The sequence below is a fragment of the Gorilla gorilla genome, chromosome 1 (genome assembly GCF_029281585.2).
Source record: "Gorilla gorilla gorilla isolate KB3781 chromosome 1, NHGRI_mGorGor1-v2.1_pri, whole genome shotgun sequence".
NCBI classification, from domain to species: Eukaryota; Metazoa; Chordata; class Mammalia; order Primates; family Hominidae; genus Gorilla; species Gorilla gorilla.
The window spans coordinates 45909836-45925452 of NC_073224.2; the positions used below are offsets into that span (position 1 = coordinate 45909836).

Consider the following 15617-nt stretch of genomic DNA (forward strand, 5'->3'; position numbering starts at 1 on the left):
ATCTTGCTTGATCTTTTTTTTTTTTTTGGTGCTCTTCCCTTTAAGCTTTTTTCCACTGAATGTTTTTCTTTTCCATAGCTGAGATCATATTATGTATATATTTTGTTTTTTTTATTTATTATTATTATACTTTAAGTTTTGGGGTACATCTGCACAATGTGCAGGTTAGTTACATATGTATACATGTGACATGCTGGTGCGCTGCACCCACTAACTCATCCTCTAGCATTAGGTATATCTCCCAATGCTATCCCTCCCCCCTCCCCCCACCCCACAACAGTCCCCAGAGTGTGATGTTCCCCTTCCTGTGTCCATGTGTTCTCATTGTTCAATTCCCACCTATGAGTGAGAATATGTGGTGTTTGGTTTTTTGTTCTTGCGATAGTTTACTGAGAATGATGATTTCCAATTTCATCCATGTCCCTACAAAGGACATGAACTCATCCTTTTTTATGGCTGCATAGTATTCCATGGTGTATATGTGCCACATTTTCTTAATCCAGTCTATCATTGTTGGACATTTGGGTTGGTTCCAAGTCTTTGCTATTGTGAATAGTGCCTCAATAAACATACGTGTGCATGTGTCTTTATAGCAGCATGATTTATAATCCTTTGGGTATATACCCAGTAATGGGATGGCTGGGTCAAATGGTATTTCTAGTTCTAGATCCCTGAGGAATCGCCACACTGACTTCCACAATGGTTGAAGTAGTTTACAGTCCCACCAACAGTGTAAAAGTGTTCCTATTTCTCCACATCCTGTCCAGCAGCTGTTGTTTCCTGACTTTTTAATGATCGCCATTCTAACTGGTGTGAGATGGTATCTCATTGTGGTTTTGATTTGCATTTCTCTGATGGCCAGTGATGGTGAGCATTTTTTCATGTGGTTTTTGGCTGCATAAATGTCTTCTTTTGGGAGGTGTCTGTTCATGTCCTTCGCCCACTTTTTGATGGGGTTGTTTGTTTTTTTCTTGTAAATTTGTTTGAGTTCATTGTAGATTCTGGATATTAGCCCTTTGTCAGATGAGTAGGTTGCGAAAATTTTCTCCCATTTTGTAGGTTGCCTGTTCACTCTGATGGTAGTATCTTTTGCTGTGCAGAAGCTCTTTAGTTTAATTAGATCCCATTTGTCAATTTTGGCTTTTGTTTCCACTCCATGAGATATGCAGAATATATTTTTCCTATTCCATAAGTATGGAAACAAACTCAGAGTCAGTAAATTGTCTGGGGCTATCCAGCTAATAAGTGGCAGAGCCAGTATCAGAATCTAAAGGCAGCATTGTTCATCTTAAAGAAGGATGGGTTGAAGTGAAGATAATGTACCCTTAAGCCGAATGATCTCATTTCTATGAATTGTATTGGAGCTAAATAGAGAAAAAGGCAACTACAGTGGGAAGAATGTATTAGTATCATAAAGAACCAAGGAGATATTAGAAAGAGTCACTCTGTAATGAACCAGTTCTCATCTCCCTCTGTCTGGGATCTTCAACTTGACAACAGATACTAAGAAACTAAGAGGAACTAAGATTTATGACTTATCATGTCTACTAATAAAGCATGACAAATAAGATGCTGGGACAAGGATAAGAACATTAATGAAAAGCTACCTGATTAACAGAGGCTGAAGCTGTTAGCAGAGATGGTGAGTGTATTTAAAATAGATGAGTGAGGGCACCTGGGTGACACTGCTCACAGTAGGGGAAAAAAGAGGCTAAGAATCTCAGCTGGGAGAGTACCATGTGCTTTTTTCAATTCTTGTGCTGGGAAACCCAAAGTGTTCTGTGTTGAGAGATATTCATTAGACCTAAATCAAGCCTTGGATATTGCACATCACTGAGACAGTATTAGTGGTGGAGGTGTGGGGGTGAGGATGGAAAGAGGGACAACACTGGATTTTTTTTCACTGTATTAACATAGATAATATCAGTGATTTCTACTTCCAGACACAAGAGAGTGAATGGAGTTGGGCTTATTCTCTTACTGTAAACAACCAGAAAACCAGAAAAAAATCTATGAAAAAAACTCCTTTTGGTAATTAGTACAGTTCTGTGACTCCTCAGAGAAAGGAAACAAATGAGATAAGACCTATGATAATACCAACTTTCTGCCTAGAGATACTTTCTGGACCACAATACACATTCAAGAAGAGCATGATATCACAGAGTTGAGAAGACAAAAATTTGAATTTGAAGAGGCTGAGTGGCTGGAATGTGCTCAGTAGAGAAAATGCTGAGGATCTTTATAGCGTTCCTCTTGTAACTACAGCTCACTGCTATATGTAGGCTGAAATTGCACAAGCCAGGCAAGGAACTACTAGGTATCTGTAAGTTGAATATTTCCAGAGGCAATACAGGGCTGGTAGAAGTTTGAGTTATGACCAGCCAGGGTTTAGGGTCCTTGCTTAATATTGAGGGCATTCCAAAATAAGTCACAGCTTAGTTATAGGACTAAATAAGCCCTAGAGTAGAGTCTACTTAATAAAGTTTTAATAAAGCCTAAAAAAGGATCAAGCTGACATGTAATTAAGTTAACTGCCAGTAAGAACACAGTTCAACATCCATTAAAGAGGACAATATCCAGCATTCAACAATATGAAGGCACAATGTCCAGCATCCAATCCAAAATTACCAGGCATGCCTAAAAGCACACACACACACACACGACTTATAACTAGGAAAAAAATCAGTTAACAGAAATAGACCTAAAATGACAGAGAAAATAGAATTAACAAACAAGGTCTTTTAAGCAGCTATTGTAAATATGCATATCACTGGAGTCCCAGAAAGGATGAAGGGCAGAAAAAATATCACAAGTAGTGGCTAAAAACTTTTCATATTTTATGAAAATTATAAACTCATAGATCCAAGCAGGTCAACAACTCCAAGAAGGATAAACACAAAATAAAATCACACCAAAGGAGTTCATGATCAAATTACTGAACAAAATTGATAAAGAGAAAATTTTAAGAGCTGACAAAAAAATTATATAGAGGAACAAAGATAACAATACTCACATATGTCTTGTCAGAAACTTTTAAATCAGAAGAAAATGAAATGACGTCTTTAAAGAGCTGTAACAAAAACAGCAAACTGTCAACCTAGAATTCTACATCCAATAAAAATACCATTCAAAAATAAATATGAAATAAAAACTTTTTCAGGCAAACAAAAGCTGACAGAATTATTCACCAGCTGACTTAAAATGCAAGTTCTTCAGATGCAAGGCAAATACTATCAATGAAATTTAGATCTATACAAATGAAGGAAAAGCATCATACATGGATAAACAAAGAATAAACAGCAAATCCCAAAAGGTTATATACTTTATGATTCCATATAGTCAATATTCTTGAAATGACCAAATTATAGAAAGGGAAAACAGATTAGTGGTTGGTAGGAGTTAATGAGAAGAGGATTAAAGGAAAGTTGGAAGGAAGTGGGTGTGACTATAAAAGGGAAATGAAGAATCTTGTGATGAAATGTTGTTAAGAAGATATTTTAGTGGGGAAATAGGCTTCCAACAAATGGTTCTACAAAATTGGATATTCATATACAAAAAATGAACTTCAACCCTTTACTGTAGACTCAAAAATTAACTTGAAATAGGTAGTATACTGAAACATAAAAATTAAAACTGTAAAACTAGAAGTTTTTCAACATTGGCATATGCAAAGATTTCTTAGGACACAAAACATTTGAAACATAAAAGAAAAAAATGATACATTAGACTTTATCAAAGGCACTATTAAGAAAGACACCATTAAGAAAATGAAATTTTTAGCCACAGACTAAGCTGGTAAAGGTTTGAATCCAGAATGTATTAAAAAAACTTATACAACTCAATTAAAAATAAATTTTTTAAATAGGCAAAAGATTTGGACAGACACTTTACACACATACATGAATGGCCAAAGGCACATGAAAAGATGCTCCATTTAATTAGTCATCAAGGAAAGGCAATTGAAAACTACATGAGATACCCACTATATGAATAAAATTAAAAAGACTTACATATATTGCTTGTGGGTATGTAGAATAGTATTAACATTTTGGAAATCAGGTTGGCAGTTTCTTATAAAGTTAGGCATACACTTATAAGACCTGGTGTTTCCACTTCTGTTCATTTACCAAAGAGCAGTGAAAACATTTGTTCACACAAAAACTTGTATATCAGTGTTCATAATAACTAAAATGAGGGAAAAATATCAAATGTCCTTAAGCAGATGAGTGCAAAACAAACTTTAGTCTATTTATATAAGGGAATACTCTCAGCAATAAAAAAGCAATGCATTAGAGATATGCATGACACATGGTTGAATCTCAAATATATTATCCTGAGTTATAAAAAAGTCCAGATCCCAAATAGTACATGCTGTAGGATTTCATTTATCTGGAATTATAGAAAAGGGCAAAACTTACTTAAAATGACATAAAGTAGATCAATTGTTGCCTAGGGTTGGGCATTTTGAGACAGAGGGGCACAAGGGACTTTTTTGGGGTAATAAAAATATTCTGTATCTTGAATGTGTTGGTTATATGGTGGTCACATTTGTGAAAGCACATCAAACTATGAACTGAAATGGGAGTACTTTGTCACATGTAAATTATACCTCAATAAAATTTTTTTTCAGAAAGCACCATTTAATTGCTTTTCACAGTACCTTTGGTCACACAGCCACATGTTAGGCTAAAGCAGAGGAGTATCTGTGGGTGGTTTTCTATTCTTGACATTGCCCCCACTTCAGTATGAATTTGCTTTGGACATATATATATATGTGTGTGTGTGTGTGTGTGTGTGTGTGTGTAAACATATACATATAATTCTATGTGTAGGTGTGTGTGGATATAAATATTGAAATAAAACTCACCTATCATACAATTTGCATAATTAAAATGTACAATTCAATAGTTTTAAGTATATTATTGAGTTGTGCAACCATCACCACTATCAATTTCAGAACATTTTCATAACTCCCAAAAGAAACCCCATACCCATTTTCAGTCACTTTCCATTTCTCCTCACATTTCCTAGCCCTAGGCAGCCACTAATCTACTTTCTCTAAATGTAGATTTACCTGTTCTGGACACTTCATATAAATTGAATTCTACAATATGTGGTCTTTTGTGACTGGCTTATTTCACTTGGAATAACATTTTCAAGGTTCTAATATTTTGTAGCATTTATCAGTATTTCATTCCTTTTTATTACTGAATAATAATTTATTGTATGGCTATACCACATCTAATTCATCTGCTCATCAGTTGATGGGTATATGGGCTGTTTTCACGTTTTTGGCCATTATGAACAATGCTCCTATGAACATTATGAACATTCATGTACAAGTTTTCATATGGACATTTGTTTTTGCCTTTTTTGGGTATAGACTTAGGAGTGGAATTGCTGAGTCATCTGGTAACTCCACATTTAACATCTTGAGGAACTGCTAAACTGTTTTCCAAAGCATCTGCACCACTTTACATTCTTCCAACAATTTCAGTGTTCTAATGTCTCTACATCATCACCAACACTTGTCGTTTTGATTATGGCCATTTTAATGGGTGTAAAGTGATGTCTCATTGTGGTTTTGATTTGCATTTCCCGTATGACTAGGGATGTTGAACATCTTTTCATGTGCTTATTGGCCATTTCTATATCTTCTTTGGAGAAATGTCTATTTAGATTCTTTGCCTATTTTTAATTGGGTTATTTTTTCACTATTGAGTTATGAGTTTTTTGTAATATATTCTGGATACAAATCTCTTATAAGGTATTTTATTTGCAAATATTTTCTGCGAGTCTGTGGGTTGCATTTTTTACTAGCTTGATGGTATCTTTTGCAGTACAAAAGTTTAGGTTTTCATATAGTCCAATTTATCTAGTTTTCTTCTGTAGACTGTACTTTTGGTGTCACAATTAAGAAGCCTTTGCCTAACTCAGGGTTATAAAGATTTGCCCCTATATTTTCATCTAAGAGTTTTAGAGCATTAGTTCTTACAATTAAGACTATGATCCATTTTGAGTTAAATTTTGTGTATGGTGTGAGGTAGGGGTCCAACTTCATTCACTTGCATGCAGATATCCAGTTGTCTTAACGCTATTTGTTGAAAAAGTTTTTATTCCCCCATTGAGTTGTATTGGTATATACACATTTTTTTCAACTAAAGCTGATCTATAACATACTTTTTGACCCACATTTAGCCTGGATCTGTCAGCTACCTGAGATGGAGAATGACAATAAGGATCAAGATGGGAATTCACCCATTTCATTTGGTTGTGCTTTGCCCCACAATCTAGGCTAAGTTTCAAAATAAAAACTGTCTGTCTTAAAGAGTTGGGGGAAAAGTAAGTGAGAGGCCTTATTCCAGTTTGAAAAACAGAGGTTCTGAACTGTACCTTTCTCCCTACTTTGGAAAATGTGATTGGGGTGTAGGAGAGCCTAGCAAGGTGGCCCAGCTTCCATTCTATCTGGAGATACTGTTTTTCAAAGTCTTTCCTTACATAAAATGCATTTATTAGCAAAAGAAATAGCACTTAAGAGTTACAAAGCGTAGCTTCAGCATTGTGTGTACACTGTGAACATTTAGGCATCAAATGAACAGCTGCCTTTTTTTCTTCTTTGCTACCTTATTCCTACTGCCCTAGAACCAAGATCATTTAGTTTGACCCAAAATGTTCTCTAAAGACTATGAGCTTTGAGTTTTAACAAGTAGTTAACAGATTTAGATCTGGATTTGATACTGCTTTGGTGCTTAAAAACTATATGACCTTGGTCAAGTTATCTAAACTTTTTGAGCTCAGTTTCAGGTAAAACGTGGAGTAATAATAAACTACCTTGCAGTATTATTGTAAGGACTGAATTAATGAGCTGTCATATGAAAATATTTGTTCCAGACATTGTGCATAATATCTCTGCATTGGGAGACTATGGGGGCATATATTTAGCTTGACAAATGAAGCAGATTGTATATTCCAGAGATAGCTTTAAGATTACCTTCCATTCCACATGTTCTTCTAAAAATTTGCCTTTGATACTTGTTCTCTACCCTTGAACCTGGAAAGCCTTGTGGCTATGGCAGAAGTCACATTATAGTGATAGGCTAAGTCATCAAAGGTCATACAGATTCTGTGTGATTTATTTGGGACACCTGCTCTTAGAACCCAGCTACCATTCTGTAAAGAAATTCAAAGAGCCACATGGAAGGGCCATGTATAGGTGTTCCAGCTAACAGCTTCAGGTTCTAGCTGACAGCGTGGGTCAACCACCAGTTATGTGAATGAACTGGCTCATAGATGATTCCAACTAAGTCAACCCAGTCTTTGAATCTTTCCGGCTGAGGCCCCAGATATAAGAAAGAGAGACAGGCCATCCTGCTGGGCCTTTTCTAAATTTCTCGTGCTCAGAATCTGTGAACATAGTAAAATGCTAGTTGTCTTACACTGCTATGGGTGAGGTGATTTGTTTTGGGACAAGCAAAACCAGAATTTTCTCCACCTGCCTTGATTGTTGTTGTCCAAGTGTCTCACTCCCTCCATAGAGGCAGGATTTGGGCACTAAAGCTGCAGCCCAAACCCTTAAGGTTACCATCCGTTGAGTGTTTACTGTGTGCAGTGGCAGCTGACACATGTTTTGCTTGCAATTAGTCCTCACAGCACAGGAAGCTATCTTCCTCCTCCTTTCTTTTCTCACTTCCCCACTTGTTTTGCTGAGTTGAGAGGAACTTGGTGATAATCTCTTACTACCAACACTGTTCTTGAAGGAGCATAGTAGGGGGACCTGGAGCTTCATAGTGGACCTCAGTCCTGCAATGCCTTAGTCTCTCCTAAGCTGCTCCTCATTCCCTACATCCTCACTGCCGTGGCATTGCTACCATGCTGAGGGGGTAAAGATGGCATTCTGGGGTCACACCTGGCTCAATAGTGGAGACAGCTACTCTGCTGTCAGGCTGAGAGAAGCCTGCCCCAGCACCATCCACTCCATGCCATAGGCATGTGAGAGCTGGGCTCAGCTGGTATCAGAGGGGATCCAGTCAAACCCTCTGCATGTTTCCTGTAAATTAGCAGCTCTACCCTTAGCAATGAACTCGTGAGGCTGTCTGGAATGTGCTGTTCCATCCTGCACTGATCCAGTTGGCACCTGCCATGGCACCTCTAGTTAGCAGGTTTTCTAATTGCCCTCTCCTGAGAAGGGTGCATGTGCTTGTATGATCGGGAGCTCCAAAAACTACCACTTGAGGCCTTTCTACATGACAGGGGAGAGGTCAGGGTTGACAGAGTTCAAGAGTACTTCACATGGAGCACCTAATGCTCTGGAACAGAGAGTGAACAAGTTTAGCATAGAGACCTGCATTGAGAAGGAAGGACACAGTTCTGGCTGCAGCCTTTCATGAGGGAACACCGGCAAGGCACAGCTCCTGTGGGCCTCAGCACCTGACTTTCCCCGATTTCCTAATAAGAGCTGTGAAGAGGAGGGTTGAGAAACAAAATGTAATGCCAGTGATGGAGGTACCATTCAGATCTCGCATATTAACGTGGAAACATTCCATAAAATCTGTCATCTGTAACTTAACTGGAAATGGCATTTACTATTATCAAGGGGGAAAGTGGTTTTGACTAAGCTGGTCACCAGCTCAGAGACCTCTGGTGACTACACGTTGCCCAAAGTACTGATGCTGGAGTTTAATATGATGTCGAGTCCACTTCAGCCATCTTCCCAGATTGCAGCCTGCTAGTAATCTTGTACTCAAGAGCTAGTAATGTGATTTTGGATAAGGCCTTTTCTGGGTCTGCACTTTGTCTTTTGTAAAATGAAGAGCCTAACTTAGATGGTCTTGAGATTTTCAGAGCTAAAATTAATCTTAGATTCTATCCTTCTCCACCCCCTAGTGCCCAACACTCTGCTGGGTAACAAGCATGTGCTTGGTGGGTGCATTGATAGGCTCACCAGGTAAAGCAGACCAAGCCTTTCTGCTCCTTATCATCCCTAAACTTAAAATTTCTCTTTTTGGAAGCTCTTCATGGATTCAAGGAAGTTCTCTTGGACATTCCTTTTTTTCCATAGGGGATAAGTGATGCGGCTTTCTTTCTGAACCTACTAACACAAGTCATCAAAGCCTAACTTGACACGCATGCCCTGAATCCCTTCTCTTACCTGGCAAATCACAGTTAGTATTTGGTTTTCCTGCCAGACAGCCCACTGGCTTCAGGGAATCTGTGGGGAAGAAGGGGACACTCCTATTGGTTTGTACGTTTTTGAGATTCAGCCAAACAATAGTGAGTTAAGGCTTCCTTAAGCTGAGATAAGGGCCTTTCCTCCATTTCCTGAACATTTCTCTAATGTTGCCCTTTCCACAACAGCAGTAACTGGGTCTTATTTCTATTTGTATGTCCAGCATCTAGCACAGTAACTCGTAAGTGGATGCTCATAAATACTTATTTGAGCAAAGCAAAAAGGAATTGTTTTTCAATCCTGCCTCTAACTATTGAAAATATTGGCCAGGCATGGTGACTCAGGCTTGTAAATCCAGCACTTTGGGAGGCTGATGCAGGATGATTGCTTAAGACCAGGAGTTCAAGACCAGCCTGGACAACATAGTGAGACTCTATCTCTACAACAACACAAAATCAGCTTGGCATGGTAGCGTGAGCCTGCAGTCCCAGCTACTTGGGAGGCTGAGGTGGGAGGATCACTTGAGCCCAGGAGTTCAAGGTTACAGTGAGTTAAGATTGCACCATTGCCCTTTTGCACCAGTTGCCACTGCAGCAGGTCCATGTGTGCAGTGAGTAGCACTATTCCTGGCCCAGTAGCACCCAAGCCCTGGGTTTGACCTTGTTCATGCTGCAATGGACCCCAACACCATTATCGAGGCCCTGCGGGGCACCATGGACCCAGCCCTTCAAGAGGCCATGGAGCACCAGCTCAATGAAGCACACAAATCTCTGAATTTTGTCTCAATGCTGCTCCAGATTACTATGTCAGAACAGCTGGATTTACCTGTGAGACAGGCAGGTGTTATCTATTTGAAAAATATAACACAGTATTGGCCTGGTCAAGAAACAGCACAAGAGTATATATCCCCTTATACTATTCCAGAAGAAGATTGCCATTGTATTTGAGAAAATATTGTAGAAGCCATTATCCATCCTCCTGAGCTCATCAGGGTACAGCTTACTACATGCATTCATCACATCATCAAACATGATTATCCAAGCTGCTGGACTGCCATTGTGGACAAAACTGGCTTTTATCTTCAGTGTGATAACAGTGCTTGTTGGATAGGAATTCTTTGCCTTTATCAGCTTGTGAAAACTTATGAGTATAAAAAACTAGAGGAGTAGAGTCCATTGGTAGCAGCAATGCAGCATTTTCTGCCAGTTCTGAAGGATCATTTTATCCAGCTTCTTTCTGACCAGTCTGATCAGTCTGTCGTCATCCAGAAACAAATATTCAAGATCTTCTATGCTCTTGTTCAGTATATACTCTATGCTCTTGTTCAGTATATACTCTATACTCTATACCACTGGAACTGATAAACCAACAGAACCTGACAGAATGGGTAGAAATTTTAAAGACTGAAACACTTCGAATTGAAGAAGATGACCGACCTGAGTTATCATAATGGAAATGCAAGAAGTGGGCCTTACATATTTTAGCAAGACTTTTTGAAAGATATGGAAGCTCTGGCAATGTTTCCTAGGAGTATAATGAATTTGCTGAAGTATTTCTGAAGGAATTTGTTGTTGGTGTCCAGCAAGTTTTATTGAAAGTGTTGTAACAGTACAAGGAGAAGCAATATATGGCTCCTCAAGTTTTACAACAGACATTAAATTCTATTAATCAAGGAGTTTCTCATGCTCTTACCTGGAAGAATCTGAAGCCCCATATACAAGGCATTATCCAAGATGTTATTTTTCCGTTGATGTATTATACAGATGCTGATGAGGAACTTTGGGAAGAAGACCCTTATGAATATATACGCATGAAGTTTGATGTGTCTGAAGATTTCATTTCCTTTGCCACTGCTGCCCAGAAGCTTTTGTTTACAGCCCATAGTAAGAGGAAGGAGGTACTTCAAAAGACTATGGGATTTTGTTACCAGATTCTTACAGAACCAAATGCTGACCTTTGAAAAAAAGATGGAGCCCTGCATGATTGGCTCTTTAGCTGAAACACTTCTGAAGAAAAAGATCTGTAATGATCAGATGGAATACATGTTGCAGAATCATGTGTTCTCTCTCTCAGCAGTGAACTAGGCTACATGAGAGCAAGGGCTTGCTGGGTACTTCACTATTTTTGTGAAGTAAAGTTCAAAAGTGATCAGAACCTTCAAACAGCTTTAGAGCTAACAAGAAGATGTCTGATTGATGATAGAGACATGCCTGTGAAAGTGGAAGCTGCCATTGTCCTTCAAGTATTTATCAGCAATCAAGAAAAATCTAAAGAATGTATCACAGCATTCATCAGGCCTGTAATGCAGGCTCTTCTTCATATTATAACAGAAACAGAAAATGATGACCTTACCAATGTAATTCAGAAAATGATCTGTGAAAATAGTGAAGAAGTTACTCCTATTGCAGTAGAAATGACACAACAGTTGGCAATGACATTTAGCCAAGTAATCCAGACGGGGCCAGATGAAGAAGGTAGTGATGACAAAGCAGTTACTGCTATGGGAATTCTGAATACAATTGACACACTTCTTAGTGTAGTTGAAGATCATAAAGAGATAACCCAACAGCTTGAGGGAATCTGCTTACAGGTCATTGGTACTTTTTTGCAACAGCATGTCTCAGAATTCTATGGGGAGATCTTCTCTTTAGCGCATAGCCTGACATGTCAACAAGTGTCTCCACAGATGTGGCAGCTACTACCCCTTGTATCTGAAGTCTTTCAGCAAGATGGCTTTGATTACTTTACAGATATGATGCCCCTCCTTGATAATTATGTAACAGTTGATACCAAGACACTTCTGTCTGATACCAAGTATCTTGAAATGATATTCAGTATGTGCAAAAAGGTTCTTACAGGAGTTGCAGGAGAAGATACAGAGTGTCATGCGGCAAAATTGTTAGAGGTCATCGTTCTGCAGTGCAAAGGGCGTGACGTTGACCAGTGCATTCCCTTATTCGTGGAAGCAGCCTTAGAAAGACTGACAAGAGAGGTTAAGGCAAGTGAACTTTGAACTATGGGTCTGCAAGTTGCAATTGCAGCTTTACATTATAATGCATACCGATTACTAAATACCTTAGAAAATCTTTACTTCCCTAATAATGTTGAACCGGTTACAAATCATTTTATTAGTGGCTTAATGATGTTGACTGTTTCTTGGGGCTTCATGACAGAAAGATGTGTGTTCTCAGTCTCTGTGCTCTTATTGATATGGAACAGATACCCCAAGGTTTAAATCAGGTTTCTGGACAGATTTTGCCAGCTTTTATCCTTTTATTTAATGGATTAAAAAGAGCATATGCCTGCCATGCAGAACACAAGAATGACAGTGATGATGATGAAGCTGAATATGATGATGAAACCGAGGAACTGGGGAGTGATGAAGATGATATTGATGAAGATGGGATAGAATATTTGGAGATTCTGGCTAAGCAGGCAGGTGAAGATGGAGATGATGAAGATTGGGAAGAAGGTGATGCTGAAGAGACTGCTCTGGAAGGCTATTCCACAATCATTGATGATGAAGATAACCCTGTTGATGAGTATCAGGTATTTAAAGCTATCTTTCAAACCATTCGAAATCATAATCCTGTGTGGTATCAGGCTCTGACTCATGGTTTTAACGAAGAACAAAGAAAACAGTTACAGACACAGTAACTCTGGCCGATCAAAGAAGAGCAGCTCATGAATCCAAAATGATTGAGAAGCATGGAGGATACAAATTCAGTGCTCCAGTTGTGCCAAGTTCTTTCAATTTTGGAGGCCCAGCACCAGGGATGAATTGAGTTATCACTTTCTTTCCTACTGTGTGATTGTAGTGAAGAGCTTGTGTTCCTCCTAGTAGTGGTTCTAGAACTGGTTCATGTTATCTCTTCTAAACTAATGATCAGTAGATGGACAGAAAAAAAGTCAAAACAACAACCCCAGGAGATGGGACCTGATCATGCAACCTGGCACTGGAAAAGAAACCAGTGGGATTTTGGGGGTGGGGGGGATTGGAGGTACCTTAGGGGGTGTATTTTCTTTATTTTTTGAAGAAAGTAAGATCCTGACTCTGAAGCTTCAAAGTGACACTGTGGAAATCTGAAAACAAAAGGGGATGTCATGAAGGCAGCTTTTCTTTTTCTGATGAAAAAATAGGCATGGGCTACAGGACTATTTAAAATGTCTCATTTACAGTATAAAGCTCAAAGGTAGATGTAATTTTTAAACCTGTGAGAATTTGTCCAATTTCTGTCTCTTCCTCACCATTGGGTATCTATTCTTTATATGTGAATAAGATAAGGTAATCTGATAGCCTTATTCAATCTTCATCATTTTTATTCTTCATTGTTCCTATGTAGATTATTGGACATTTATTGTAGCACTACATAACTGATTATAAAACTCTTTAAATGAGTTAGCACTTTCATATTGAAACAAGCCTGCTAGCCTATGCATAAAATAGCAAAATGTTTGCTATTTATAAAAAGATGTAATGGAGTGGGGGGCAAGGATAATTTCAAGTTATTAATTTAAAAATGAACTAGCAATTTTGTACCTGGTGACTTCGTGGTCCACTCACTTCTGACAGGGACTTGAATTCAGTATGTAAAAATGGGTTAGTGGTATTTCATTGCTGCTAAAAATGACAACTCCCTCTGTGTCCTGTTTTTCTTAAAGCTGTCAGTGTAGAAGTGAGTATTTAAATACCAGACCTTACTATAAAAAATAAGAAAGGTGGTATCTAGAGCATGTTAATTGGATATGAAGTTCTACTGTGAAAGAGTTGATCTAAGAGTATGGCTAAACACCCATATATGCAATCTATTAAAAGAACTTAATTCAGCTATTATGTCTTGATTTGATTTCAGTGTTGTAACAATATAAACAATTTATAACAATTGTAACAATTTTTCCTCATTGGCCTGTTTTTAATTCTATACCTAGAAAGAGTACAAAATGCACACTTAAAAAATTGAAATTTAACACTTACCCACTCCCCCTTCCTCATCTCTTCTACCCCTCTTGTTGATTGTGGTATCTGATCTTAACTAGATAGGCTAAAGGCATGTGGTTCCCTCCAGAAACCACTATTGATACCACTGCAAAAACAAGCCAGCAAAAAGACAGTGTAGAGAGATTGGCTTGCTTCCCTTTCTTCCTAACTGCAAGTTGAAAAATAAGCCTTTATTGATCTTAAACATCTGTCAGATGAGTCATCATTGGGTTATTTTTTATATACATGTGTACACAAAATATTTCAAATTGAAAGCAACATCTTAATGGATTCAAAACTATTACAAGCTGTTGTCTAAAACAGATGAGAAAATCTATAACTATAAAAACAAATGCACATATTGATATTTAAAATGCATAATTAAGAAAAAAAAAGATTGCAACACTGCACTTTGTCTCAGCCATGTGGACAAATCACCCATTTGGGCATATTTTTCACCCTGACTTCTTTCTGTTCAAGCCTTTACAGTGACCACCAGACAGTTCCCCCTCACCCCCACTCCCATGCGAAAACTTCTGTTGTTGCCTGGGAAACAGAATAAGACCTGTCTCAAAAAGAAAAGAAAATTCAAAGGTCCGGCCTTACGCATAAACAAAATAGGAATCTGTCCCCATGACTCATGATATGATTTTTAAAGTGCCTGTAAGGCCTCAGGCTCCCATATTTATTCTCTGCTTCTGTAGGATCAAGCTCCCAGATATGTGAAATTCCCTTAACAAGGGTAAAGTCTTCATTATATAAAGCACTAAACGTGTAGTTGCTGGTGTGAACAGTAACCTGTTGACCTGTATGTGCTCTAAGCCAGTGCTTCTCAGATTTTAATGTGCATACAGATCACCTGAGGGTCTTGTTAACATGCAGATTCTAACACACTAGGCATAGGGTAGGCTCATGGCTTTGTATTTCTTACAAGCCCCCAGAAAGGCTCTAAGCTAGAGTGTCTCAACTGAGAGTGCATCCAACTTATCCATGATGCTATTAAAAAGTTTAGATTCAAGACCTCCATTATAGGCTACTAAATGAGCACCTCCAGAGTAAACACCAGGCATGAGTATTTTTTATATATATATATATAAAAAATATATATATATAAAAAATATATATATAAAAATATATATATATTTTATATATATATATATTTTATATATATAGGGGGTTATATATATATTTTTATATATAATATATATATTATATATTATATATATATATTACATATATATATAACAAACACCTCCTCTACCAGTGATTCCAATGTGCTCCTCTGGGTAAGAACCATTACCAAGATTAGTTTATCTTGATGGGAAGTTCTAGCATGAGGGTAGGGATGAGGGGGTACTCTCTGGTGGTCATTGTAAAGGCTTGAACAGAGAGGAGTTAGAATTCTGGGGTAAAAATGTGCCCAAATGGGTAATTTTGTGCACATGGCAGAGACAGAGCTGGAGAATGAGGAAG

General features: G+C 38.1%; 1 protein-coding gene and 1 pseudogene across 2 annotated transcripts in view; both read left to right on the forward strand.

Annotated features, from left to right (window-relative positions):
• Positions 1 to 15617, forward strand: part of KCNH1 (potassium voltage-gated channel subfamily H member 1) — a 467169-nt gene that overhangs the window by 271584 nt on the left and 179968 nt on the right. The window lies entirely within an intron of this gene.
• Positions 9756 to 14379, forward strand: LOC101128287 (importin-7-like; annotated as a pseudogene).